Source organism: Orycteropus afer, unplaced genomic scaffold (genome assembly GCF_000298275.1).
Source record: "Orycteropus afer afer isolate SDZICR_OR568_19922 unplaced genomic scaffold, OryAfe1.0 scaffold00152, whole genome shotgun sequence".
In the NCBI taxonomy this organism is placed as follows: Eukaryota; Metazoa; Chordata; class Mammalia; order Tubulidentata; family Orycteropodidae; genus Orycteropus; species Orycteropus afer.
Window position 1 is genome coordinate 4,206,840 of NW_006921739.1, and position 4,745 is coordinate 4,211,584.

The 4,745-nt window shown below is 37.9% G+C and overlaps 1 pseudogene; it reads left to right on the forward strand.

The window, feature by feature from the left end:
* The window catches only part of LOC103201493, a 33,910-nt pseudogene extending 32,784 nt beyond the window's left edge, over positions 1-1,126 (forward strand).
* Positions 1,127-4,745: the final 3,619 nt, after the last annotated feature.

A 4,745-nucleotide genomic window follows, 5' to 3' on the forward strand; every position in this document is an offset into this window, starting at 1 on the left:
ACCTTCTAAATAATCACATCAACTCTCAATTACTGACAGTGACAATAACAACTCGAGCAAGAAGTCCTACAACAACCCCAGTAATTGCAACTGCTCACGTGAGTCAAAACACAGCTCATTACCCTAGCCCAATGATTACTTATGCACAAGTCAGTCAAGGATTTTTGCCCGTTGTGGGAATCAATGTGACAACTATTATAGAAACTGAAGATGGACATCAAGGAACATTGGAGCTGTGGGGCAATGATGCAGGTAATAAAATCTGCTTCAACTTTCAGTGAACTTAAAATCCTAGTACAGTCACATGACTTAGAAGTCATTTATTTACTAGGTACAAAAATTAATCACATTTTAAAGTAAACTAAGCCTAATTTTAATGATTTTAAAGTCTTTATTTAATTATCTTCACAAGTCATAGACATAGGCATAAGTACCTTCTACAAATTTTATAAACAATATTACTTTTCCATAGAACTTAAGAGTATAATTTTTCTATTCTCATTAACATCATTGTTTTACATATGCTACCTCCTATTTTAGTTACTTTTCCAATATTTGATCAGCTTCTTTATGGAATAATAATAATAATGTTTTGTGCTGTTAAGTCGATTCCGTCTCATAGTAACCCTATAGGACAGAGTAGAACTGTCCCATAAGGTTTCCTAGGCTGTAACTCGTACAGAAGCAGATCATCCAGCCTTTTCTCTTATCACAGACCTTTCAGTTAGCCACTGAGTAACAGTTGTGCTACCAGGGCTTCAAAAGATAATAATAGTAATAGTAATTGAATGCTTACCATGAATTAGCCTTTTCTAAAATCACAGGGCTAGTATAGGCCAAATCAGGCTTTGAACCCAAGAGATATTTTAAAATGCTGTTCTATAATATCTCCCAAATTGCTGCAATCACTGTTTACAAAGAGTTGTGACTGTCCTTTCACTTTATTGGGAGGCTAATTACTACTTTTCAATATCAAAGTGCTGACACTGTCAAGAATGACGACATCTACTCAAGGTACTCTACAGATTACCATGGAAATGGCAGATATAGTTTAAAACTGCATGCCCAGGCAATAGAATGTACTGCTAGACCCAGAGCTCCCAAATTTAAGGCAGGATCAGAATAAAGCTATATATATATACCAGGCTATGTTGAAAATGTTAAGTCGCATCAAAATAGATGTATGATACTTGTTTAGATAAATTATATATAACAACCATTAGAAATGTAATGTACTAAGACTATTTTTTGTCTTTGTCTCTAAGGTGTATCTCTTACAGACAGCATATTGATGGGTTATGTTTTCTAATCTACTCTGCAACTCTCCGTCTCTTGCGTGCTGCATTTAATCCATTGACATTCAGTGTAATCATTGACAAGTATGGACTTGTTGCTGTCATTTTGTTATGTGTTTCTTCATGGTGTTACTAATGTCTTTGTTCCATATAATTTTCTGTGCTGAGCTCATTTTTTTATATGAATCGCATTATCACTTCCTTCATTGCTATTGTTGTAGTATTTGCTAAATATTTGTGCTTGTCCTTTTTTATTGTTATGCAAAGGTTTATCATTTTTCTTTGAGGTTACCTTGTGATTTATAATTTTCTCCCTGAGTTTAGAACAGTCCATCCGATCTTGCAATTCTCTTGACTTCCTCACCATTCTGAAGTTCTGTAACTACAGTATTTTCTCCCTCTTTTTGGTTTGTAGTTGTTCTCATTTGCCAATTGATGTCTCTGGTTCTCTGTTTAGAAACATGTAAGTTTATTTTACTTTGGATACTTCCATAGCTGTGTTAGTTCCTGGGTTATGACATCATGTGTGTTAATAGTGGGTTGTTGTTTGCTGTTATTGGTTCTCTGTCCAAAGGCATCTCTTGTAATGTTGGTCTGGTTTTAACAAATTCCCTTAATTTCTGCTTATCTGGAATGTCCTAATTTCACCATCATATTTGAGGGACAATTTGAGGGAAAAATTTGGTTGAAAATTTTTCTGTTTCAGGGTTTTGTATATACTATCCATTGCCTTCTCACCTGCATAGTTTCTGCAAAGAAGTCAGAGCTTAGTCTTATTGGCTGCCCTTTGTAAGTGACTTTTCATTTATCTCATGCTGCTTTTGGGATTTTTTTCTTTGTCTTTAGTTTTGATGAGTTTGATTATGATATGTCTTTGTGATTTTCTTTTGGGGTCTACCCTGTTTGGGGTTTGTTGAATGTACTGAATGGATACATTCTCATCTTTCATCATATCAGGGAAATTATTTTCCAAAAAATCTTCCACTATTTTCTCTGTGGTTTTATTTGTCTCTTCCTGTACTGGAATTCTGATTACATGTAGGTTATTCCTTTGGATAGTATTCCACATGAATCTTAGGCTTTCTTCATTTTGTTTTGATCTTTTTTCTGATTAATCACTTTCCAAAGAAGGACTCAGTTATTTGTCTTCAATCCCACTAATCTGTTTTCCATTGATTCAATTCTACTCCTTTGCCCTTTCAATGTGTTATCAATTCCTGAAAAAATAGTACTAATCTTCTGGATTTCTATCTGTGAAAACCCTATTAATAGCAGTGAAATACTGTCTGATATATTACTGGAAAACTTTTATGAAACATTGTCCGATACAGTGCCAGGAGATGAGCCCCTCAGGTCGGAAGACATTCAAACTACGACTGTGGAAGAGCTGCCTCCTCAGAGTACAACTAACTGACTTTAATGATGTGGATGGAGTAAAGCTTTCACAACCTCCATTTGCTGATGCAGCATGACTCAAAATGGGAAGAAAAAGCTGCCAATATCCATTAATAATCAGGACATGGAATGTATGAAGTATGAATTTAGGAAAATTGGAAGTTGTCAAAAATGGAATGAAATGCATAAAGATCAATGTCCTAGGCATTAATGAACTAAAATGGACCAATTTGGCCATTTTGAATCAGACAACCATGTGATCAACCATGCCAGGAATAACAAATTGAAGAGGAATGGAGAGGTATTGATCATCACAAAGAATGTTTCAAGAACTATACTGAAGCATAATGCAGTCAGTGAGTGCTAGAACAATATCTATATGCCTACAAGAAAGACCAGTTAATACTAGTATTACTCAAATTTACACACCAACCACCAAAGACAAAGACAAGGCAATGAAGATTTTTTACCAACTTCTGCAGTCTGGAATTGACTAAACAAGCAATCAAGATGTGTTGATCATCACTGGTGATTGGAATGCAAAAGTTGGAAACATAGAAGAATCACCAGCACTTGGAAAGTATGGCCTTGGTGATAGAATAACAAGGGAGATCACATGATAGAATTTTACAACAACAATGACTTATTCACTGCAAATACCTTTTTTCAACAACACAAATGCCAGCTATACATGTACACTTTGCCAGATGGAGTACACTGGAATCAAATTGACTACATCTGTGGAAAGAGGTGAGGGAGAAGCACAATATCTTCAGCCAAACAAGGCAAGGAGCTGACTGTGCAACAGACTATCAGTTGCTCATATGCAAGTTCAATTGAAGCTTAAGACAATTAAAACAAGTCCACAAGAGCCAATATATGACCTTGATTATATCCCTCAAGAATTTAGAGACTATCTAAAGAACAGATTTCATGCATTGAACATGAATGACCAAAAACCAGAGGAATTGTGGGATGACATCAAAAGCATCATCCATGAAGAAAGCAAAAGGTCATTAAAAAGACAGGAAAGGAAGAAAAGACCAAAATGAATGTCAGAAAAGACTCTGAAACTTGCCCTTGAGCGAAGGTAGCTAAAGCAAATGGAAGAAATTACAAGATAAAGGAGCTGAATAGAAGATTTTAAAGTCAATTATTATAATGAAATGTGCAAAGAACTGGAGTTAGAAAACCAAAAGGGAAGAACAGGCTCAGCATTTCTCAAGATGAAAGAACTAAAGAAAAAATTCAAGCCTCAAGTTTCAATATTGAAAGATTCTATGGGCAAAATAGAAAAATAGTGGCAGGATATCCAGGTAAAAAGAGGAAGGAGGCAAAGATAGGCCTCAAGCCCCCTAAAGCCAGGAAAGGGAGGGAGCAGGAGAGGCCAGGACCTCGAGAGTGGCAAGATATCCAGGTAAAAAGGGGTAGGAGGCAAGGCTAGGTCCCAAGCCCCCTAGAGCCAGGAAAGGGAGGGATCATGAGAGACTGGGGACCTCCACAGTGGCAGCATATCCTGGTAAAAAGGGGTGAGAGGCAAGGCTAGGCCCCAAGCCCCCTAGAACCAGGAAAGGGAGGGAGTAGGAGAGGCCCAGGACCTCCAGAGCAGGAAGATATCCAGGTAAAAAGGGGAGGGAGGCAAGTCTAGGCCCCAATCCCTTAGAGCCAGGAAAGAGAGGGAGCAGCCAGGGACCACAAAATGGCAGGTTCCAGGTAGAATTAGGTAAAGGGAGGGCGCAGAGGTTTCCATCAGCTAAGGAAGACAAACTTTTCTGGCACTTTGTCATCCTGTGGGGCTTATGCGATGCTGTGAGGCTTGAAGCTGTTTCAGACACCAGCAGAGTTGCACATGGTGCACAAGTTTCAATTATAGACTAAGACAGACTAGGAAGAAGCAGGAGGCCGTCCACCTCTCAAAAATTGGCCAGGGGAAACCTTATGAATAGCAGAGAAACAAGGATGCAGTACTGGGCAACTTTATGAATAGCTTGGAAACACTATCCGACACAGTGCAGGAAGATGAGCCCCTTGGGTCGGAAGGCACTGAAAATAGGA